The sequence below is a fragment of the Sapajus apella genome, unplaced genomic scaffold, assembly GCF_009761245.1.
Source record: "Sapajus apella isolate SASKATOON/1434 unplaced genomic scaffold, GSC_monkey_1.0 scaffold36, whole genome shotgun sequence".
Taxonomy (NCBI): Eukaryota; Metazoa; Chordata; class Mammalia; order Primates; family Cebidae; genus Sapajus; species Sapajus apella.
In genome coordinates, this window is record NW_022436976.1 from 5,202,611 (window position 1) to 5,228,181 (window position 25,571).

The 25,571-nt window shown below is 38.0% G+C and overlaps 1 long non-coding RNA gene across 2 annotated transcripts in view; it reads right to left on the reverse strand.

The window, feature by feature from the left end:
- LOC116563784 overlaps positions 1-25,571 on the reverse strand; it is a 164,933-nt gene that overhangs the window by 9,693 nt on the left and 129,669 nt on the right. For both annotated transcript variants that reach the window (XR_004274563.1, XR_004274564.1), the window contains one exon: positions 18,397-18,465. This is a non-coding gene — a long non-coding RNA (uncharacterized LOC116563784). The remainder of the gene's footprint in view (positions 1-18,396; positions 18,466-25,571) is intronic.

Here is a 25,571-nt window from a genome sequence, read left to right on the forward strand (position 1 = left end):
GCAGTGGTGCAATCACAGTTCACTGCAACCTTAAACTCCTGGGCTCAAGTCATCCACCTGCCTTGGCCTCCCAAAGTGCTGGGATTACCAGCATGAGCCATTTCCTAACCAACTTATTTTTCTGTCCTTTTTTTTTTTTTACCCTTTTCTTGATAAATAATTGTCTATAAAATAAATATAATGACCTAATTTAAAGACTGTGGATAGCTTTCTTAGCTCTTGAATAATCAAAAAGTCTTAAAAGTCATATATCAAACAGTGAATAAGAAACTTGGAAAATCTCAGGAGCAAGGTGTTAATGAGAACAAGGCCAAGTAACAATAACTGAATAAAAGTTTGACTACACTACCTCATAACTTTCCATCAAATGCTGTGTTTATAGGTTATGCAGGAAAAAAAGTTAATCACCAGAATCTGCCATTTCTCAATTTAAGTCTGCTTCTATGTGAACATTTGTTCCACATACTGTGAAAAACAATCATGGGCCAATAAAGCAAACTTTTTCATTTCTTCCTCTCTCCCTCCCTCCTTCCTTCCCTCTCTCCCTACCTCTCTTCCTCCCTCCCTTCCTCCCTCTCTTCCTTCCTCTCTCTCTTTCTCCATCCTGTTTTCTTCTTTTCTTCCTTCTTTGTAAGACTATCAGCTATTCTTTTCTGTTTAGAGGACTTCTTGTGTACTGACAAATTTCAAATTTGTTTCATTTCAGGCCTTCATTCCTGGACAGTTTTCCCTGCCTTCCCACACCCAACTCTGCTTTCTGGCCTGTTTTACAAAGCTATCTTTATATAGGAGATTTTGAATGATGAATTACTGCTTCAGAGTGATCAGAAAGTATCAACATATTTACAACACTGTATCCTCCTTTTATCTCTCTGAAGTATATATAGATATTAAAGTACAAAGTGCTTGCATGACATGCCTAAGGGGAAAAAGTGTTTTTGAAAAGATAAAACAAGAACCTTTACTTGTGAACTAACTACCCCAAGCAACAAGCTCAATTTGAGTATAAAATGCAATAAATGGACAGTTAACACTATGTAAAAGTTAGAATCAGTGCAGGCAGCTGGGCATTACTGACACGCTACGATATCTGAGATAGCAGTCTCTCAAAAGTTGCCCTAGTTAACAGGAAAATTAAGCTAAAAAGGACACTGTTCTAAATCTTTGACCAAGGATTACTACAAACACCTGATATGTTCTTGAAAAAGATAATGAAAATAAAACCTCTTAAAAGGCTAAAAAAAAAAAGCTTTTACTGCTCAGTGGGTAATATGTTTGTTCTGCTTTAAAAACAGATTTAGTTCTCTATTTTCTGGGCTTCATTTCTCCTTTAAAAACTTAGAAACATTGCCAAAGGACAAAGAAAACAGTGGAAGGTTGTATGGGGAAGAGGAAGAGGTAGAAGAGACATCTGGATTACGTTTGATCTGGCAGCTCTCTCCCTTGCCCTGTTCAGTGGATGCTGCCCTGGGCAAGCAGAGGGGTCTGCCTGTACTAATATTTGATTTCCAGGTGTAAGTATTCACTCATCTAAATCCTGACCATATGCTCTCATACATCTGCATAAGTACTGCTGTTTCCTTTAAACTAATATAAAATGCACACTTGACAGAAGCATGTAAGATAGATGGTCCTGAAACAGGGAAAACTCCAGCAATTTTGAAGGGAACACTTAGTCCATTGCAATGTTTCTTATAGTCTGTGTCCTTGCATGTCTTTAGCCAAGTTAGAAGCAGCATTCAGAGGTAATTCAGTAGGACCCAGGAGAGCAAAAGTTTCTAGTCTTGTTTCATTCTTTGTTAATAAAGTAAAAGGGGTGGCTCTTCAAACTCCTAGGAGCATATCCAATCAATGGGGAACCAGTAAATATACACAAATTCTGCAATACATGCTGCGCAAGATTCTGATACTTGATGTCTGAACTCAGGCCTAGGGAATCTGAAATTTTAAAGAAAGTTTTAAGAGATTATAATATAACTTGTCAAAGACAGGTTTTAGGGATAACCATCTCTCTCTCTTTCTTTTTTTTTTGGTCTAGATATATACATATATATATACACACACACATATATACATATATATATGTGTATATATATATATTTTTTTTTTTCTTGCACTTTAAGTTCTGAGGTACATGTGCAGAATATGCAAGACTGATGCATAGGTACATACATGGCAATGTGGTTTGCTGCCTCCATCTCCCTGTCACCTGTATCTGGCATTTCTCCCCATGGGGATAACCATCTCTCTAAGGTAAAATTACACAGTTTTTTTAACTTTGAAAATGAATCAATTCACAAGTTTATCTTAATTTCGCCGAAGTAAATCAGCTGTTGTAAAATTTGACTTTTAAAAAAATAAAATGAAACCAATATCGACTTCAGTTATGTGGTATGATATATAATGGACAGAAAATAATATTCTGGAAATATCAATCCAATCACTTCAAACACTATATATATATAGTGTTATATAACTAATAGAAATCATTAATATAAAAATTTATGTGACAAAAATAAAAATAGACAAGTGGGAGGACATCAAACTAAAAAGCATCTGCATAAGAAAATAATTAACAGAGTAAAAAAGCAACCTAAGAAATACAAATGGCCAACAAGTATATGAAGATATTCAACATCACTAATCAGCAGGGAAATGCAAATCAAAACCTGAAGGAGATGTCACCTTACACCTCTTAGGCTGTTTATTACAAAAATAACAAAAGACAAAGTGTTGGTGAGGCCCTGGAGTAACGGAAACCCTTGCAAACTGCTGGTAGGAATGCAAAATGGTGCAGTCACTATGGAAAACAGCATGGAGGGCATTTAAAATATTAAAACTAGACCTACCATATGATCCAGCAATCCTGCTGCTTAGTACACACACACACACACACACACACACACACACACACACACACACACTCTAAGGAAATAAAATCAGACTCTTAGATTATTAAGACTCTCATGTTCGTTGCAGTATTATTCACAATGACCAAGATGTGGAAACAATCTGAATGCCCACAGGCAGATGAATGGATAAAGAAAATGTGGTATGCACATAAAATGAAATGTTACTACATCTTAAATGAAGAAGGAAATTCTGCAATATGTGACATGGATGAACCTTGAGAACATTATGTGATGTGAAATAAGCCAATTACAGAAGGACAAATACATCACGATTCTACTTGATGTATAGTAAACTCACAGATGCAGAGTAGAATGGTGGTTAGCAGGGTTTGGAGAAAGGAGGAATTGGAGAGTTGTGATAGAACAGGAGACAGACAAATTCCTAGGCACACAGGGACAGGTCCTGGTGAAACCTGACCTTCAAGCCCATGACAGTCTAAAGCCTGAAAACTGAGCTGCCAGTTCTGGATAGAGTCCATGACCAAGGTGACAACTTCTTTGGTGCCTTTTAACCAACTGAGTGGTGCTTTTTCCAAGACCCCCCACAGACCAATCAGCATACATTACCCCATTCTGAGCCCTTAAAAACCCTGGACTCAGCCACACAGATGACTATCTGCTTTTGGGCCCCCTCTCACACAGAGGGCTACCCACTCTCAGGTCCCCTCTCCACTGAGAGCTTTTCTCTGCCACTCAATAAAATTATTCTCTGCCCCACTCACTCTCTGATGTCTGTATACCTTATTCATCCTGGTTGTGGGACAAGAATCTGGACCTTGCTGAGCTGCAGGCAGTAGGAATGAAGTGTAACATGCCCCCATTCACCAAGCTGCAGTCAGCAGGAATGAGAGAAACAGCTACAGCATTTCCTGGGGGCTCAGATCTCAGGACTCCCCAAGCAAAAGCTATAACACTCCTTGGGACTCCCCAGTTTCTGGCATCTCCTAGTTTTCAGGCACCACTGCATCCCCCTCATTTAAACACTGGCGCCCAACATGGCAGCCACTTTGTGGCTTGCCCTTTCCAGCCACAGGCTGAGTATCTGGGCTCGTAGTGCATGCTGAGTGCAGCCTACTGGGCCAAAGTGGGTGGAGTGAGCCCAGCAAGACTGAGTGAGGCCCTGGACAGAAGTCATGTGGCTGCTGTGATTTCCCACTGGGAAAGTGGAACCGTAGGAATCCTGTAACACTAACCCTCCCTCTGGCTGCAATCCACTCATCAAACTACAAAAGCTACAACAGATGATAATCAACATATAAAGTTTCCGTGATGCAAGATGAATAAATTCTAAAACTATGCCATACAATATTGTGCCTATAGGTAATAATATGTTATTGTACACTCAAAAATCTATTAAGAGGGTAGGTCTTATAGTAAGTATTCTTACCACAATAAACAAAACAAAACAAAGAACATTTACCAACCAAAAACAACACAAACAATATTCACCAACCACTAGAAAACTGCTATTTTTTCAGGTCTATTTGCCAAACAGAACAGAGTCTACGTGGTTCAACTATTGAGTGTGTGAATTCGGGCAACATTGCTTAATTTCCCTGATTCTCAATTTTGTCATCAGTAAAACAAAAATGATAATATTTTTCATATTGAGCCTTTGTAAGAATTCAAGATAATACAAGTGAAAACATCGTAGTTACTGAAAACACGGCAGTTAATATCCAATTGGAAGTTAGGTTGCCAATTTTGTCCACCGGTCATTCAATTCAAAATTTGAGGTTATGTAAATTCTATGGTGGCAAATTGAAGCACACATGTAATTTGCTCCAAGAATGACGTCAGTAATGATTCTGAAGCGCCTAGTATGGCTCCTCCTATGAAACGATGTGCTACCTCCATTTGAAGAGTGTAACAGGTACTGAGTTGACCAGAAGGAGAAATTCTGAAAATATCAAAACTTTCATATTTCACTTCTGGATCATTTTATGTACAAAACCCAAATTTACAAAAAAAAAAATCATTTGGCTGGAAATCTTGTCAATTTTCACTTGTAGTTTTAACAACGATTACAGAGGAATTTAACAAAAAATTTTTAAAAAGGTTTTTTGCTAGTGGCATTTTGCCGTATTTCAATTCTTTGAGTATTAGTCAATAATCAAATACTGTTCAATAATGGTATTGTTTTAATAAGCAAAAACTTAATTCTCTGAGAATGGCACAGAAAATACTACTAAAAAATAAATTAAAATTTCAGAAAAATAAGCTGATTAGTATGGAGTGTCTAAATTTTCCAGAATTCAAAAAAATAAATTAATAAATAAATAAATTTTCCTAGTTTGTTAAGAGTGGAGGTCCACATTTTTTTGTAGTATTTTGAAGTTTTTAAAAATAGGAAATAGAAAATTAATGCTCATGTACCATATTAACTTACTATTAAGCAAAGACACTTTTTCTATATTGGAGACCACAGAGACATTTAATATTGTAGGGGAAATAGTTTTGTTATGTTGTAAGGGAAAGAAAGAAGGTTTAGGAAAAAAAGAAATTTCTCAGCACTTTGAAAACCACCTTCACTGCATTTTTTAGCCTCTAAATTTGGTAGAATGTTTGTTTCCTTTCATGTTTTACACCTTTCTTTTAAAAGATGGAAAATGAATTTAGTACCATATTGGGGGATGCCTTCAGCTATTGGATAAATAAAATTTGAGTGAAACTTACAACTCTGTGCATTGGGCTTCAGCTCAGGTAAAATGTGACAAGGGAAAGAAGAAGAGAGGAAGGGAGAAGAGTCAAGGAAATAAAGTAGAAGTTGAGGAAGGACTGAAGTCAGAAAAGTAAAAGAAGAAGAGAGCAAAGAGGAAGAAAACAGAAGACAAAAGGAGGAGAGCAGAGAGGTGGGATGACAAGTTCTTTTATAAACTGTAGCAAAATCTGGAAGTATTTTGTGGGAGGGCAACTCAAAAGGCAGTACATGATGATGGTCAAAACACCCATAATGAAACTGCCTGAAAATGTTTTGCTCTTCTAGGTTGAAAGCTATACCCTGTTTAGAAAAGAGGACGTGATGGAAGTATAAATGAAAATTTCATAAGCAGGTATTTATGGGGCCAAATATATGATTAAGTTCTATGATACACATAATTATGCAACAGAAATAATGACTTGAACAGAAAAACAATTTATGAGACCAGTAGTGATGGCTGATGCCTCTAATCCTAGCACTTTGGAAAGCCCAGGCAGGAGGACAGCTTGAGGCCAGGGTTTGGACACTAGCCTGGGCAATAAAGCGAGACCCTGTCTCTACAGAAAAAAAGGAAAGAAAGAAGAAAGAAAAAAGAAGGAAGGAAGGAGAGAGAGAAAGAAGGAAGGAAGGAAGGGGAGGAAGGAGAAAGAAAAGAGGGGGGGAGTGATGGAGGAAGGGAGGCAGACAGAGAAAGAAAAGAAAGAAAGAAAAGAAAAGAAAGAAATGAAAAGAAAAGAAGAGAAAAGAAAAGAAAAGAAAAAAAAAGAAAAGAAAAGAAAAGAAAAGAAAGAAAGAAAACTAGCTCGATATGGTAGCACGCATTTGTAGTCCCAGCTACTCAGGAGGCTGAGACGGGTGTATTACTTGAGCCCAGGAAGTTGAGGCTACAGTGAGCTGTGATAGGGTCGCTGCACTCCAGCCTGAGAAACAGAGACCTCATCTCTTAAAAAAGAGAAAAGAAAAAAGAAAATTGTATAACTCAAGCCTTTGCCTTTTTTTTTTTTTTTTTTTTTTGAGACGGAGTTTCGCTCTTGTTACCCAGGCTGGAGTGCAATGGAGCGATCTCGGCTCACCGCAACCTCCGCCTCCTGGGCTCAGGCAATTCTCCTGCCTCAGCCTCCTTAGTAGCTGGGATTACAGGCATGCACCACCATGCCCAGCTAATTTTTTGTAGTTTTAGTAGAAACGGGGTTTCACCATGTTGACCAGGATGGTCTCGATCTCTTGACCTCGTGATCCACCTGCCTCTGCCTCCCAAAGTGCTGGGATTACAGGCCTGAGCCACCGTGCCCGGCCGCCTTTGCCATTTTTAAAAATACCATATTATAGGTAAACTGAGACCCACACTTGTTATGTAACACTTTGAAGACCATCTCAGCAATATATTCTAACAGTGCATTTATACTTAAAATTACTTGCAAAGACCCTTCCATATTTATTAGGTTTTTGTTTATGAGGTTATTAAATCTCATTTTAAGATCAGAAAGTTTGAAACAACTATAATTTCTGATGACTTAAGAATTCATCCAATTTCTGGTGATCAAGGATTCACCCAAGATTCAAGAATCTAAATATCAAAAATTCACCACATTCTTTGTAATATCTCAGTATGACTCATCCTTGATTCATCCTTTCATGTTTCCAGTCTTTCTAAAATCATCACTCTAACTCCAATGTCTTTCACGTTTCAAATTCCTCTGAGTGTTTGGTGCTGTATCTGTAATAATGCTGAACAGCATATATGTTTAGTTTTTTGTTTCAAATCCTGCTAAGAAACCAAACAAATATAAATTTTCTTGTATTACTTCCCATTTTCCACCTTTCAAAAATGACTTTTTCAACTCCTACAGGGAGAAAACAAAAAACAAATAAGCAGAACATATGGCTTCTTCCTTGATGGTCTTCTAATATGTAACACACTTCTGTGTTGAAAAATACTCGGTGTTTTTCAAATGGAGCACAGATAACAAGCTCAGTACCAGGATTTACATGCATTGACACGTTTTATTCTTATTAGAAGGAAACTTTTCACTGTTGCCATTTTTCAGGGAGGCAGTGATCTGCCAAGTGTCACATAGCACAACGTTGGAGGTGGAACAGAATTCAGGTCTGGCCGGTTCCAAAGCCCACATTCTTGTGCATCCTGCCTCCTCCTTACCTTTCTGAGACGTCCTAGTTTCCTTTCCATGTTCTGCCCACAGGCTTCTGAAAATATGGTCCTCTAGGGAAGGTACCAGGTTATACTAATCTGTGCTTTGATACACTGAGTGGCACAGAGTAAGTTCACAAAATATCCCGGGAAAGAATAAAACAAGTCAAAGTTTCAACTTTATGATCAAGTTCCTCTTGGGCATTACAGAAAGTACTTGCTTCTCTCTTGGTTATGTTTCTAAGTGGCTAAACCAGGTCTGTATGCGCTGAGAATGGGGAGCAAGAGGGAAGCAAGTTAAGAGGATGAGAATCCTGCTCATCTAATGGGTCTTTAGGCTTGCTGGCCTTACACCTACAGTCTTGATTTTGTTGTTTTGTCATTTCCACAAACAGGATGTTCACTCTGACTTTCTGCAAAGGAATCTCACCTATTGATCAAACCACAGAATGGCACAGGTTTTAAAATTAAGGGAACTTATCTTTGACAGTTTTGGTTCTAGAACGTATAAGCAAACCTGACTGGTGGAGCCAGAGGCTATAGGAAAGAAAAGGAAGGAGCATTCCAGATGTGAAAGGATCGCTCTTGATATCTAAATGTTTTGTAACATTTTCAAGTTTGTAGTCGATTTATTGCGGTGTTCTTGCATTGCTCTCACCAGGTGTTTTTCAACAAAGTGCTAAATTTCTCCTAGTTGATTCCAAGAGGAAACCTTCAGGTAGGTTTAATGCAGAAGATTAAGACTGCATTAAGACTAAGTCTGAAATGTTCTGCTACCAATTAGCCCTCTAGTGTTTCTGTAAGCCTTGAATTTTTGATGCGATCAATGACACCAGTGGAGCCATCTTCTGTGGAGTGGTTATTAAAGATATAAAAATCAATACAAAGATGATACTTGGAAATCTATATCACAAGATAATGAATCACCATGAGAGCAGACTAAGAAGAATGTCAGCAAACCAAACAGAAGGTTTGTGCATTACAAAGTATTTCATGCCAATAGAATTTAAGTTAAATTTTGCATGAGACAGAAATCTTCAGGCTACACATGAAACATTTGCATGATGAGGTTTTAATAAGATTAAGTCACAAGCCTAATCAGACAAATGCTCCTAATGCATTAAAAAAAGAAGAAAAAGTGAGAATTGAGATGTTCAAGACTGAGCCAATCATGCCCTGATTTAACTTTAATGACAAAATAGCATCAAAACTTTCTGTCAGTAATCCTCATTCAATTTATTTTAAATGAAACATTATTTGCCTGCACCTTAAGTCCATAAGTACTGATTGTTATTGGAGCTGTGTATTGGAGCTTCACAGAATAGTTCAAATTTAATTTGAACTGAGGATTGATTTCGTTTCCTTCAAAGGAAGACTTTTTTTCCTTCCAAAATTGAGCTGGTGCATGGCTTTGCAAGCTCATTTTGGTTTTGTCCTTGACACAATTGTAAGTGACATGAGAACATTTATGTGTTTTGTCCTTAAGGGACATCACAACATTGCTAATGATGGCACAAATGACTGGGAGCTGCTTTTTGGCTGTAGAGATATGGATTCCCTAAGACTTTTATCATTTGCTGCCAGGAAAAGCAAAACCCAGCAAGCATGCTGTAGTCATCAGTCCACTAAACCATTGTATATTTAATACAGGCAGAGTTTTATGCTTGAGATTTCCCAGTTTACAACTATGTAAATAAAGTTTTATAGACAGAGATTAAGAGAGGGTGTGTTTTTGTGTATGTTGGGCGGTGCAAAAGTCATAAATGTTTCCATTTTCTTCTCTCTCTAGGCAGATATGTGAGTTCCCCTCCCCACCCCACCGAACTCTTAAGTGGCTTCTGTTATGGAAGGTCAGGCTCATAATCACTGCATATTAAGTCCTTAACTGCAATGTCTGGCTCTTCATTAATCTGTAAACTTAACTGATTTACCGAGAGATGTCTTTGTTTTTCTTGGTGTTTTTTTTTTTTTTTCATCTATTTCTCACCCTGGTGCCAACACAATTTCCAGAAAAATCAAACAATGATTAGTTTATGCTATTGCATATTAAGTTTGGTTTTCTTTGTATTTACATTGCATGTTTCAAAGGTTGACTTAATCAGCTATGAGTTGTTATGCAGTTAGTCAGAGTGGAATTCCCACAGATTTTTTTTTCCCCCAATGTATCACATAACAATAAGAGAGCTAGACACACCTTGTGCAGTTTTAACAAGTCTTTGCAGTTTTACTTAATTTGCTTCCCTTCCCTTTTACCCCTGAGGCTCCCAAAGCAAATGAACCATTCAGGAGCATAAAACAAGGGGAATTAGTTTAGACTTCAATAAAACACAGACCTCTTGCTGGCAGTATCTGCCTTGATGCTGAAAGTCTGCATTTTAAAATATTGTGTTGTCTTGATTATCCTGACACCTCATGGCTGTCCTCTTGAATTCCCATTGCCTGGGGAACTTCAACACTCTCACACTGTTCAGGTTTCATGCTCCTTCTCAATGGTGCTCGTACTTTAGCTTCCATATCTTCATCTGTAAAATCTACTCGATCAATGCATGAATATGCTTAGCAGTTTTCCAGTAGTTCTGGAATTAGGATTCAACTTGGATAGTCTCTGATATCTCTTTTAGGTAGTGTGAAAAATATATAAGTTGCAGGAATTGCTATTCTCTTGGGCAGGAGATTCAAAAGTGGCATTTGAGGAAACATATTTTTGTAGCATGAAAGTTTTTTGCCTCCTATCGAGGCTATGAAAGTTTTCAGCCCTTACCAGTCAGTAGTCCTGCTTGCTTGGGGATTGGTTTTCATACCTTAAATGATATTATTTATTCATTTACAAATAGCTAATGATGACAAGCCATGTGGTGGGTGCTGAAGATATACTTTGTATCACAGGATTGGAGAGAAAGGGGTTTAGTAAAATCGTGTAAAGCTGTTTCTCCCATGAGAGTCACATTTTAATTGCTTTTGTGGGGAAAAATTGGTGTCTTTGAAAGTTTGGTTAGTAAACAAATCCAGACAAGATAAATGTCTAAACCTGGGTGGAATAACCAAACATCATTTTTAATAGGTGGAAGAAATGAGCTGCGTAGTAATTATTTAAGAGTAAAGTTTTTCCTAATGAGCTAAATGATAAAAACTTGAATCCCATAATTGGGCAGATAAGTCATAAGAAGAAGGTTAGATTTTCACACAATGTGTGTTCACTGGATGAAAACCAATGAAGTCTTACTTAAAATAAGCTGAGGTGGAGGTGGGAAGGGAGGGGCTAGATCCCATCAAAAGGAAAGCTGAACAAGAAAACAATCTTCCATACATTAACATGAACCCATGGAGAGGAGAGAGAACCCACAGAAAGTGTACACTACATTACATGAATACAAAATAGATTTTTATATTTGTAATTTTAGAAATATGAAAGACAGGTGTATTATTTTATAATGCCATGTCTTATTTTATAACGTAGCATTCAAATATTTTTCCAACTTCTATGAGATAGAGTGGTTTTAATTAACAGAAAATTAACACATGATGGAAGCAAAGAGAAGAATTATTCAAGAATTGCACATAAGGCTGTATAGGATTTGTATTTGTCAACAAGCCCAGAAATATGAATACTTGCAGGCTTCTATGAGTCAAGTCAGTGCTTGACCAGGCCTCTTAATGGTGAAATCTCCTACTGGTTACTTGGCTTTTATGAATCCGAGGAACTGGATGAAACCAAATATTAGATGGCCCAATTTTAGAGAAAAGAAAGCAGGATAAAAATGTATTAAGGCAGAGAGAGTTTAAGTTAAGACACAACCACATGTGGGGAAAACAGAAAGGGCTAGAAAGAAATACAACAATGTTAGCAAAGCTCTTCTCTGGCATAAACAATGGCTTTCATTTTCTTCTTCATATGTTTTGATATTTACAAATTTTCTACAATAGCATTTCTACTATAACCAGAAAAAAAAGAGATCAATGAAAAGTCTAATCTAACTGTTGAAATTACTGCTATATACAAAATGAATACATTTCACCGTTGTTAATACCTTTGGCTCTAGAAGAAAGATGATTTCCATAAAAGTACAGTCGTGTTTTATATCTAATTAATTGGGAAGGTTTTGAGCAAGATCAGAACTTCAGATCCTAGAAGCTGAGTACAGTGAAGATTTCAGAAACAAGAAAAAAGGTATGATCAATGGGAGATCTTCCAGACAGTGAGGGTTATATGTTAGCACATATGTAAGAACACGAAGAATGTGAAAACAAGGTGAGTCTTATATGAAAGCGAATGATAAATGAGAAGAGATTAGGAGTAAATTGGCCTTGAATTTGAAAGTTAAGAGCCATGAACAGGATTCTGTATTTTGAATGTCAAAATTAAGAAACTTCATTGATAAATAAGTTTATGGACTGAACAAAATCAACCTAACTTACAGTCAGATTGATTTTTATTTTAGGGGGACTCTAAGTCATTAGCATTGTGTCTGTTTTATTAACACTATAGCTTTCCCTTTACTTCCCAGAAAAAGCACATATAATGCTTTCACTTTTCATAATTTACTTGCTTGCTCAAATATTCATTGATTTTTCTGAATCTGTAGCCCATCTGCTTGCAAATCATTCATTGACTTCATGGGACTAAATAAGAAGTATTGGTTGATGCTAATGTACATACATGCAATAAAACTGTCAACTCAGTCATCTTCCTGGTACCTGAGCATATAACAAAAGCATCACTAGACAGTGAGGGAGCACTGTGAGAAAGGTAGTATACATAATGGAAAAAGCATACCCTTTGGCCTTAGAGAGATGTGGGTTCAAATCCTGGCTCTGCCACTTGCTACTTGTTAATTTCATCAAAGTAAATTTCTCTGCCTATTTCATTATCTTTAGACTGGGGCCAATACTTTCGTCTAATATGAATTTTGTGAAAATTAAACGAGATATAATAAAGCTCATAACAACGTGGCGGATACACAATAAACTCTCAGTACCTAGTGGTATGTATGATTATTATCATTAGCATGCTCGTGGTTCTCAGCACAATGCAACTTAACATTTCAAGAACAATGTCAAATTTCAGTTTTCCTTCTATGAGTCAAACTTTGGATTATTAATAAGAATGATCTCATTGTTTTCCTCAGATGGCAAATGTTTTTTTTCATAGAGCTAGGTATGGACTCATCTATACTTTCTAGCCTCTTTTTGTCAAAGTGACTGGTACCAGCTTTCTCAACTGGTTCACTTTGGGCCTAGTTAGAAACCAAAAGAAAGGCACTTGATGGATTAACAGGGAGAGCTAGTGAAACTGAGTCATCGGGGTGGAGTGCTCATGCTTGATAAACCTCAGAGACTCTGGCTTTCTATTCAGAGAAATGGAGTTACTCAGCGAGTTTTGCACACAAGACCAACATTTGGGTCTTAAAGCCATAACTGAGCCAGGTGCAATGGTTCATGCCTGTAATCCCAACAGTAACAGTTTGGGAGGCTAACATGGGAGGATGGCTTGAGCCCAGGGGTACCTGCCTGTAGTCCCAGCTACTCAGGAGGCTAAGGTGGAAGGATCGCTTGACCTTGGAAGGCCAAGGCTGCAGTGAGCTGTAATTGCACCACTGCACTCCAGCCTGGGTGACAGAGCAAGACCCTGTCTCAATAATAAATAAAATAAAATAAAATAAAATAAAATAAATACAGGCCATAATTCAAATGTTGTAATTGTAGTTCTCTCTGAAGTGAATGAATTTTTTCCACTCATCCTGGAATTCTCACAGTTGCTATCTGAGAAGAAAGCCTTAGAATCTGGCTAAACTGGGAATTTTGGTAGGATGCCTATTGGCACTTTCACTAAATGTACAAGGGTGAAAGACTTCCTAGGATTCACCTGCCTTCATAGAGAATTACCCAGCCCCTTCAACTATTCTTTTGTCTTACTTTTAGTGATCAAACAGGCTATAACACAGACCCTGGATAATATAAATACATAGTATCACTCTTTATTTAGCCCTGCCCAAAGCATTATGTATCCAATGTATTCATTATTAAAACCACATATTTGGCCAGGTACAGTGGCTCACACCTGTAATCCCAGCACTTAGGGACGCCAAGGAGGGTAGATCACGAGGTCAGGAGTTCGAGACCAGCCTGTTCAACATAGTGAAACCCCATTTCTACTAAAAATACAAAAAGTAGCTGGGCATGTGACACATGCTTGTAATCCCAGCTACTCAGGAGGCTGAGTCAGGAGAATTGCTTAAGCCAGGGAGGCAAAGGTTGCAGTGAGCCCAGATCATTCCACTGCACTCCAGCCTGGGAGACAGAGTGAGACTCCATCTCAAACAAATAAACAAAAAACAGACAAAAAATTCCATATCTTTGATCCCACTTATTCCATCAGAATTCCTACAAAGTTCATAATTTATTATACTAAAATGAACATATATGTATACTTTTACTGGTGTTAACATTTGTTTTTGTATATATTAATTTTACTTCTATAAATAAGCTACAAGGAATAGGGGTCATACTTTATATATTTTTTTATATTTCTTTGCTGTGGAAAATTTTGGGATGTAATATAGATCCTCTCCTGAATAAAATTAGTTACATGATAAGAAAAAAAGTCTCCAAATATCTAGTGGGTAAGAATAAAAGGTAAACTTAGCTTAGACTTTTTTTGTGATTTAAAAATTTTTTGTGGAATATAAGAAGGATCCAATTGAAACCAATCCTTTCTTTTCTATTTTTTTGAGATGGATTCTTGCCCTGTCACCCAGGCTGGAGTGTAGTGGCATGATCTTGGCTCACTGCAACCTCCACCTCCCAGGTTCAAGCAATTCTCCTGCCTCAGCCTCTGGAGTAGCTGGGACTACAGGCTTGCACCACCACGCGTGGTTAATTTTTGTATTTTTAGTAGAGATGGGGTTTCATTATATTGGCCAGGTTGGTCTCGAACTCCTGACCTTGTGATCAACCTGTCGCGGCCTCCCTAAGTGCTGGGATTACAGGCATGAGCCATCGTGCCCAGCCTGAAACTAACCCTTTCATTTTTTTTTTTTAATAGAGAGGGTTTTGCCATGTTGCTCAGGCATGTCTCTAACCCTCCGGGCTCAAGTGATCTTCCTGCTTTGACACTGCACAGTGCTGGATTTCAGGCGTGAGCCACCACACCTGGCCATAATTCTTGAAATTATGATATTAGAGGGTGTAGAGGCTGTATTATTTCATTCTCTCATTGCTATAAAGAAATAGCTGAGACTGGGTAATTTATAAAGAAAAGAGGTTTGGCTGGGTGCAGTGGTGCATGCCTATTATCCCAGTACCTTGGGAGACTGAGGCAGGCAGATCACCTGAGGTCAGGAGTTTGAGATCAACCTGGCCAAAATGGTGAAACTCCGTCTCTACTAAAAATACAAAAATTAGCCAGGTATGGTGGCACACACCTGTAATCCCAGCTACTCCGGAGGCTGAGACAGTAGAATCGCTTAAACCCAGGAGGCAGAGGTTGCACTGAGCTGAGGTCAAGCCACTACACTCCAGCCTTGGCAACAGAGCATAACTCTGTCTCAGAAAAAAAAAAAAAAAGAGCAGAAAAAGAAAAGAGGTTTAATTGGCTCATGGTTCCGTGGGCTGTACAGGAAGCATGACAGGATCTTCTTCTGGGGAGGCCTCAGGAAACTTACAATTATGGCAGAAGGCAAAGGGAAGCAATCCATCTTACATGGCAGGAGGAACAGGGAGTCGGGGGAGGTGCTACACACTTTTAAAAAACCAGCTCTCCTGAGAGCTCTATCAGGAGAACAGTACCAAAGAGAGGGTGCTAAACTGTTCATGAAGGCTCTAACCCCACAATCTGATCACCTCCCACCAGGACCCACCTCCACCATTGGGGATTACAATTGAACAAGAGATTTGGGTGGGGACATAGATACAAACCATATCAGAGGCGTAGGCGTACATGTAAGGAAAGATAAATAGCAGAATGTGACCTTACAATTTAAAGTCATGTTAAAATTTAGAGCATGTTAAAATCTGCTAACCATTTTTGTTGCTTGGATGTTTTTTTCTAAAAATCAGCCTTTTCTTTCGAGGTCCCTTTATCCATTTCTTCAAATTGTATATCAAAAATTTTAGTCAGAGAGATGCTAATTACTCAAGATGACTCAGAAAGTTCACATGCAGATTTGGGACTACAGCCCAAAAGGCAGTCCCTGCCATGTATTTTTAGCAGTGACACTTTCCTGAAATGCTGGTTATAGGTAATAGACATTACCCATTTATTTTTCTTACACTACCATAGCAAATAAGTTTATTTATAACACAAAAATGCCAGAAAAATTATGCTGAAATATTTTAATATAAGACAATTCTGAATTTCTGAAGTATTACCTTGAGGCACTTTCTCGATAGCTACTATTATCCCTTCCACAGTAACTGTTACTTGCGTTACTCTCAATATATACAGTAATACACTTTTAAGACCTACTGTGTTTACTGAATTATGTTTTTAAAACAGAATAATGAAAAAATTCACATAAGAATCATCATAGGGAATGATATCCATTATAATGACTTTTTCCTTCAATAAATAACCTATTATTAATATATAGTCTTCAGAGGATATCATCACTTCTACGTTGCCAACTTTTGTCCCTTTAAATGACTGTAATAGTAAAATTTACTGTTGACTAATATAATGTAAAAATTATAATAGTATGGTTAATTTTAAAAAGACCTAACTTCAGTTTAGGTCATACATCTTAGTCTAATTAATAGTTTTTAAGTGGCTCCATGGATAACTCATTTAAACTTTAAAATGTCATTTTCCACATTTTAGTTATTAAAATAAAAATATAACTATAATAAATGATAGCATTTGTAATTAATACCTAAATTAAATATAATAAATGATATCTCTTTATGTTAAAATATCAATTTCACATATTTTCATGTTTAATATTACCTTTGGAAATAGAAGAGTGATATATCACTATATAAATGTAAATAGGATAGTGACTGATTACATTTTGAAGGTGAGAAAACAAGGTCAGAGATTAGTTAATGACCAATTTTGGATAGAACTCATTTGTTCCAGGGCTGTAGAGGCCATACCTAGGTGTTATTCTTTTCTCTAATTTGTTACCTCACTCCTGAAAGAAAACTAGGTGATGGTAGAATTGAGAAATATGTTTTTGCTAATGGAGGAGAGGAAATCCCACGACTTAACACCATGGTTATGCTTCTTAGAAAAGAAAGATGAATGTGAGTAGCAACATGGTCTATTGGCAAATCTACTGGGCAGCTGAAGTCATTAGCCCTATATAGACTCATTAAGCCTAACGGTGATCATAATCATCCATTTGTGATTTGGAAGAACCGTGCCTCCATGCCCCTGAAAGGCTTTTTGTTTTGTAGGTTCCTTTTTATTCTGCTTCCTGAAACTTTATGCCAATTGATGTTTGCATGTTTCTGAAATGGTGACAAGCCTTGTAATTGATTCTCCAACTACGCTGTGCTGTGCGCCGAGCTGGCAGGCACCCCTCTTTCAGGTCACTTTACACGTCACACTACCTAGAGCAATCCAGGAACCCATTCAAAGGGCAATGGGATGGCAATTATTTTCTTTCCTGGCATTTACATGAAGGCACAGGAGAGAGGCTGATAAAACAGAATTGAGAGTTGGGCTCCCCTAATAATTCCTATAACTTCCAAGTTTGTGGACAATGGAAGAATTGAGAATCTGAAGCAAGTAAGGTGAGGAGGTTGAAAAATAGAGATTTAGTCAAGCAATCCGTAACGTGAGGAGATCAAAAAATAGGGCTTTAGTGAAATCAGCAAATTCAGTGCTTACTAGGTACCAGGCAATATTTTAAGCATTTTACATCTACTAATTTGTTTCTGCTGTGCCACAGCTCTTGAAAGTAGGTATAACAATTTCTCCCACTTTGCAAATAAGACATGTGGAGCCCACAGCCACATAGCTCGTAAATGAGAGAATCACACTCTGAATTTAGGTTGGCTCTGAAGGCTAGGCTTTTAATCATTTTGCTATAGGTAGAATTAAAGATTCTGTATGAGTTCACTTTAATATAGAATTCATAGCTTCTAGGAATGTATAATTACTTAGTAATAACCAGGAAAGAAAATGATGGCCATGATTCAGAGAAACAGAAATATGAGGCCATCCTCTCTAAACCCCTTCATCCCATACTTCCTCATCTAATACCACCACAGGATATTTTGCACCTCATCCTGCTTCTACAAAGGAATGCATCCCAATCATTTCTGGCTTCATTTATGAAAATAGCAACTTTAATTGATCTCTACTTGCCTATTTGATTTGTGATATCCAAGAATACTCCAAGGAAGAAAAATGCCTAAGATCACAAGCATAATTTTGTAAGAAATCTAGGTAGGTAGTCTTAAGCAACATGTAATAGATAACCTGACTCATGGAGAGAGGGAAGCCATACATGCAGTTTCTTCTTCCCTTATCTTCACCCAGGATCATGATTTTATCTTCTACATTTAATAAAAGATCATCCAGTATCAGAACTTAGAAAACCACCAAGAGAAAAAGCAAACACATTTATGCAGTGCTTGAATGCATACCATAATTGAAGCTATTATGTCATATTTTGTAATTAATCATTTACCTTATGAGTCTACGTAGGCTCCATTCTCTTCAGAACCGTTTGTGAAGTTTAGAGTAAGTGGTCTGTTACCTAGAAGGAAGACAAACAAATCCACAGTTCAAATTCGGCATGAAAATAATATCAGTGAAATTGAAAATGCATTAGCATGTGCATTAATTTTTTTAATATTAGATTCAAATGGTGAAGGCATTTACCAATTTGGAGATACAGAGAGAACAGAATTTAGGTGAGATGGATATTAGCGTTTGTGTCCCTGTGTTTTAAGTATCAGCTCAGACAAGTGCAAAAAGATCTGAAATGATTCCTGGAACTAAACAATGTGACTGAATCCAGCGGGGAGGAGAAGGCTGCCACTCACCTGGGGAGACGGGTTAATAAAGAGATCAATTGTACTCTTATCTTGTTAGTCATTAGACAGCCCATTGATGCCACCTGCTTACTTTAAATATAAACGTGCAGGCCAACCATTGGAAAGCTGCCACCGTTCTTTGGAGCCCTGTTTCTTTCTGGTTTAGTCATAGGAGGGAAAAGGCCAAATTCTGACCCTTAGGAACTGAGCATCTGTTCCTCCAGCAAACGCAGATGTGAGGGCAAATCAGAAGGCAAGTCTTTATAGGCAGATAAATGAATATACCAAAATATGAGTAGTTTATAGAGTTAATATGAACACAAACTGCAGAAACATTTTACATGTAAAAACGTAAAATGGCTCAGGGGATTTACTCTCCTGTTAGGTAATTATATCCCTGAGATCTGAAGTGGCCGTATATTAAATATACTTTTTGTTTGTTTGCTTTACTGGTCTTTGTGAACCACCGACTCTTTTTCAGTAGTTGATTATTCTTTCCCAAATCATAAGGAAAGGTTTACCTGTCTTGGATTAGTATCAGTTGCCAGTGATTAAAAGTTCAAAAGCAAATGTTACACATTTCCTAAAGCAAAGTAAATGCCTGCTCACCACTGGTTAAAAAAAAAAAAAAAAAAAAGAAAAAAAGGATTATTATATACTGGCAATAGAATCTCCTCTGCAGCAGCTATTTCCACTTCTCCCAGCTTCTGCAAACTCCAGTGACAAGTGGGTCTCTGGACCTTTTCTTGTCCTCTGGCACTACTTGCCTGGGCATCAGAGAGATGCCTGAGAGGAGCACTCCATATCACCCCACTTTTGTAGTAGATACTCATTTTTTCTTTTGACAAAATGAGTATATTATCTCTTGTATTTTTATGGTGTACATATTTATTGTTACTAGTCAGGCAGGAGTATCTATCTGCTTTGAGCAATCCTATTCCAGTAAAAAATATTTTGCAAGCAATAAAATACTAACAGTGTAGGAATGGTGAGATGCAGCAGTCAGTTACAATTTCTCAAAGCAGTGACATGGTAAAGCCAACTTGTGGCATGTTGACTAATTACTACTCTCCTACTCATTGTACTAGGTCAAATGCTTGTATGTAAGTTTCAAATTCTTAAAATGTATTCCTAACTAAGCAGTGTGTAAGTGGGTGGATTTCTATCAAGTGGGTCTTAAACCAGAATAAGAAAATCAGGTACTGCCTCTGAAGAAAAATGGGAATAAGGTTAATCAAGATATGACTACCTATTTAAAATATCTCCCAGTGATTTTTTTTCTTTAATGGAGTTTCACTCTTGTCATCCAGGCTGAAGTGTAATGGCGCAATCTTGGCTCACGGCAACCTCCGCCTCCCAGGTTCAAGCGATTCTCCTGCCCCAGCCTCCCGGTAGCTGGGATTACAGGTGCCTGCCACCACGCCTGGCTAATTTTTTGTATTTTTAGTAGAGATGAGGGGTTCAGCATGTTGGTCAGGCTGGTCTTGAACTCTTGACCTCAGATGATCCACCCACCTCAGCTTCCCAAAGTTCTGGAATAACAGACATGAGCCATCATGCCTGGCTACATTCAGTGAACTTTTAAACAACGGAATTCCCAGATGGGCTAAACCATTTATGCATTTTAGAGTACAGATTAGTTATTAGTTGTTTCTTGAATTTAAAGAGTTTGTAAAGAATATGGATTTCTTACACTTGGTTACATGTTTAAATTACTAGTAAGAGGGCGAGAGAGTAAGTTTTTGGAAACCACTCATTTTTAGTTTGTCAGCATAGTGTAAGTTTGACATCAATTGAAACAGGGTAAAAAACTGCCTTGTGAATGCAAGGGATAGCCTTTGCTATCTTTCAGATTGGTGAGTGAGGCTGTAAAACCTGGCCTTAAAATGGTAGCTGAGAAATGGACCTACTTTATTCTACAATGTGACCTTTCTGTGCTACTCTCCTGAGGGCTCATGGATAGGTCCTTGCTCTTGGCAAACCAGCATCAAAATGGCAGTTCTTGGATGTAGTCCAAAGCAAATCTAATACAGAATTTTGCTTCCAAGTACCATGTTTTATCGTGAGGGTCCAACATAACTTTAAAGGTTCTATGACAGGTAACAAAGGAAAATTTCCTAGATAAACTCATTTAGGCTTCACACCGCTCTTGGTTAATTAAGCACATTTACAGATGGGGATAAAATCTTAGGCCATGGTTGAAAATGCTCAAAAGTAAATGCTACTTTATTTACTTTATAAATAAAGTAGCCCTTCAGTTGTTTTCTTGCCAATTTCTTTATTTCATGGTTAGGTAATAGATGGAATATTAACATTTCAAATAAATGGTGAACATTTTATTGTGTAATTTTGGGAAAGTGGGATATTTTCATTTGTAATGAAAAAGCTCATCTTTGCAATAGAAATTAACATTAGCTATCTAACTGTATCCATTTTAAGGAGACAAAGGTAATTAAATAACAGTTGATTTTTGAAGTTGTGATTATAGCTTTTGAACTGATAGCCAGACTTCTTTTTAAAAAGGACTTTATATTTGAAAATGAAGCATTCAAATAATTTTCAGTATTTTCTAGAAAGCTTAGATACATACTGTAAGGTTCAATGAATACCATATTGAATAATTCCAGCACTTTGGAAAGTTGAGGAGGGACGATTGCTGGAGCCCAGAAGTCAGAAACTAGCCTGGGAAACATAATGAAACTATGTCTCTATAAAAAATGTAAAAAAATTAACCAGGCATGGTAGTGTGCATCCGTAGTCCCAGCTACTGCTGAGGCTGAGGTGAGAAGATCACTTGAGCCCAGGAGGTCCTGCAGTGAGCTATGATTGCACCACTACATGACAGCCTGGGCAACACAATGACACCCTGCCTTAAAAAAAAATGGAATATTCTGAGTGGACTACAGCTTTCATAGAAGTAAATTTGTGCTCTTAATTGAGGCCTTGTATTCTGGGATAGGGATGTTAGACATTAGGTAATCAATTAGGAACACTGATGATGTTTGAGCAGAGAGTGAATTAACCAGAAATCCAATTTAGGTAGATGAAGTGTATGCACTATAGATCAAAACAAGGGCTGAAAATTGATTTATTCAATAATTAACCCAACAAATAAGTTTATCAATGTTTAAAATTTAATAGTACTATTTTCGGAGGCAATATGCCATGTTCATACTATAATAATAATAATGATAATAGTATTAAATTTACTAACTAGTACTAAGTAGTACTATTAGATGCCGAGGCTACAGAGGTGAACTAGTTGGTGAAAGTCTCTGATGTCATGGAGGGAAGACACAAATAAAACATCACACAAAACAGGGATTGAGAGAGGGAGAGAAAGAAACATGTGTTCGGAATGTCTAACTCTAGAAGGATGCTTCTTGTTATGTTTAAGCTTAGTCTAAAACTGTGAGGAAGATAGGAGGCTGTTGTTACAGCCCAGACAAGAAAGAGATTAATGAGAAACCAGGCTGGGCAGTAGCAGTGGGAATTCGAAGGAAGAAAAAGATGCAAGAGGTATTTCAGAGACAATCAATAGGAATTGGCAATTGCTGAGATGTGCAGTGAGGGAGAAGGAAGAGACACAGATAAATTAGAAACTTGGGGCCTCACTGAAGAAATTGGGTTGCTATTAACAGAAATATGGTTGTCAAAAGGAAGAACTAGTTTGATCGGGTAATGAATTTGGGTGTGGTGCATTGTGTTTGATGTGTCAAGAAGTCTCTCGCAAATGGCAGTTAAGTAGCTGGAACTGTAGGATTATAAATTAGGGGAGAAACTAGAAATTTTGGCGTCCTTCTAATGGATGGGATTGTTAAAATCTGTGGGATTGTCTAAATTCACCAAAGGTAAGGGAGCCTAAGAGTCTCCATACATGTGGAAATTCTGGGAAATGACATAATTAGGGGAAATCCCAACCAGAGTTAAGGCAAGTAGGAATAATGTCCAACAGTTCAGTGCTCATTCTACACAATCATCATGCACAGAGCATTTCACAGAGGCTAATTTACTGAACTTTCACAATATCTAGAAAGTAGTGATAGATGTTGGAGGCAGCCAAATGCCTAGGTAGACGGGGTGGTACCAGGTGAAACCCCACCGTCAAGCCGAAGGCAGTTTAAAGTCCAAAAGCCAAGCTACATGTTAAATCATCAGACTGCATTAAGAACTTGCCTTCCTGGTTGGTGTGCTTTCCTTTGATTTATCCCCACCCTTCACCTATTTTACATTATACCTACCCTTTCCTAATTGGTTTTCTATGCTGTTGTGCCCATTTTTGAGAGGTGTCTTCGCATTAGCCTTTTCTGCATACTCACAAACCAATCAGCATGCACTCCCCATCCTATGCCTTTAAAGACCACAGGCCCAGTTGGTAGAGAAGGAGATGGCCTGACTTTGGGGAAGAGACAGACTTTTTCAGTTATTTTCATTCTTCAACAAAATTCTCTGCCTTCCCCACCCTTCTATTGTCCATGTGACCTCATTCTTCTTGGACACTGGACAATAGCTCTGGACCCACTGAATGCGGGTACCCAGAAAGGCCGTCACACCAGCCCTTTGCCTTCACCAGCGGAGGGCAGCCACTTCACACGATGAGGCAAAGGGCCAACTGAGCTGCTAAAACACCACAGTCTGTGGATGGCGCAACTAAAGAAGCACTGTAAAACCTCCTCTGGGGCTTCAGAGTCATGGGCACCCTCACATGGACACTGCTGTAATCCCCTCAAGGCAACACACCTGGCCTGGCCCTGGGCCACCGCACGGTGTTTGTTCCTGTGTGGGCATCCAGAGTAGCCAGCCAGAACCTGCACTCACTTGCTCATGTGCTCCCTCCTGCAAAGGATTGATCCTGGTGTGCCAAATAGAGGGGCACGCCGGCCACCAGTCTAGTGAAGGGGCTGAGAGAAATCCTGAATCAGTAGGATTTGTTATTAACTCTATTTCATAAATTAGGAATGAGAGGGACAGAAAGGTTGCGAAAGCCACACAGCCCAGCAGCGGTGGCGTCAGGATTCAAACCTGCAATGCTCAGCCTCAGAGTTCCCGTACTTACCAACCACGCTGAAATACCTCGTGGGTACAATGAGTGACTTTGAAAATGAGAGTTTGCTCTGAATAAGACAGAAACCCTACAGATTAAAGTTAGTGATTAGGCTTGCAAACTGCTCTTCCAAGGGCACAGAGTTAAACTGGGCAGATAACAACTCATAAGAAACATGGATGAAAGAGGGGTTTTGACATTAAGCGAACAACTAAGTGCAAAATAATTCTGTTACACTTTGACAAACGCAAAAGTTTTTCTGGGAGTTTCTAATAAAATGTCCTAACCTATTATATGGGAGGTACAGGGAGTTTCTATCAGCAAAGTCTACCTGGAGAAAGTGACGTTTAAACAGAGACCTAAATAATGGGTAGGAGTTAGCAGGACCAAGAGGGAAAAGAAGAGCACTACAGATTTGAGGACCCTTAGGCAGAAGGAACTTGGGGGATTCAAGGAGTTTGAAAAAATCTGGGGCAACAATAAGGGAAAAAAACACTCCAAGGATTTTGGACTTTATCCTAAGAGAATAGAAAGATATTGAAGTGTATTAAGCAGGAAAGTGACAAATTAAGCCTCAGAGAGTTTAAGCTGTCCAAGTTCATGTAGCTACTAATTGAGTCAAAAGGAAACCCAGGCCATCACTGTTCCAAAGTCCTTTCTTCACAAAACCATGCCCAGAGCCGGGCTGCAAAATATTTACTGATCAGCTCTCTGGGAAAAAACCACCGATATGTAGCATTTTCTGATACGATGGTTTAAATACTATATTTAGTATTATTTACTAATATTCACCATATTAGGTGCTAATATGAAGTCAGAATTGGGAAGAGATAGTCTGTATTGTACCATTATATGGCATTTCAAGCATGTTGATATAATATATAAAAACACACTCAGCAACACAGAAAATACAATGTTCTATAATAATTATGAAGTGATGAATATGTGCATTTATTACCTTTGTTTTAAATATAATTATTTAATTGTAAATTTATGCAATTTGTTTATTAATAGTGGTTATCTGGGGGAACAAACAGCTTGCCAAATTCCTGAAAATTTTAATGGCATCCCCTGAGCAGGTATAAGCTGGAATCAGGACTCTGTTGTTACCATCTCGAAGAGCCATTTTTGGGAGTACATTTTTATTATACTGCTTTGTTTTGGGAGATGGTTCCAGGAATCTTAGAGAAAACCTCAGTCATGTTTTTCAACATATCTCATTGTGTTGATCATGGGGCATATTGAGTGAGAAGGAATGAATACAGCTTTGCTCACCGACCCCCAACCCCGCCCAAACAGGCTGAGAATAAAGAGAGAGGGGGAACTCCTGGGAGGCAAGGCTATGTCCTCGGTGGGGACACAGGTGACTAATAGCAGGCATTTGTGGCTGACTCCCCACCTTTGCTTTCAGACAGTTGGGAGTAGAAGTTTCTGATTTAAACTACAAGTTTATAACTTGAATCAAAGCTAAATTTATATTCTCTGTACACATTATCATTCATTCTATTATTGTCATGCAACCTCATCTTTAGGAAAACCACTGGACCCTAAAATAAAATGTTCAGAAACAAGCAACTGAAAACAGCTTAAGCTCTCAGACTTTGGCAGTGTTACTTGAGTTTTACTGTGGCCTCAGAAGGGACAATCATAATATTTTTTGGCTGTCTTGTCTTGATTTATAATTTGAATCTCCATAAATGATAATAGAGAGGGCAATTATCAAAGAAATGGAAAGGGCAATTATCATTAAATTGAAAACACATCACACATCCAACAGGATGA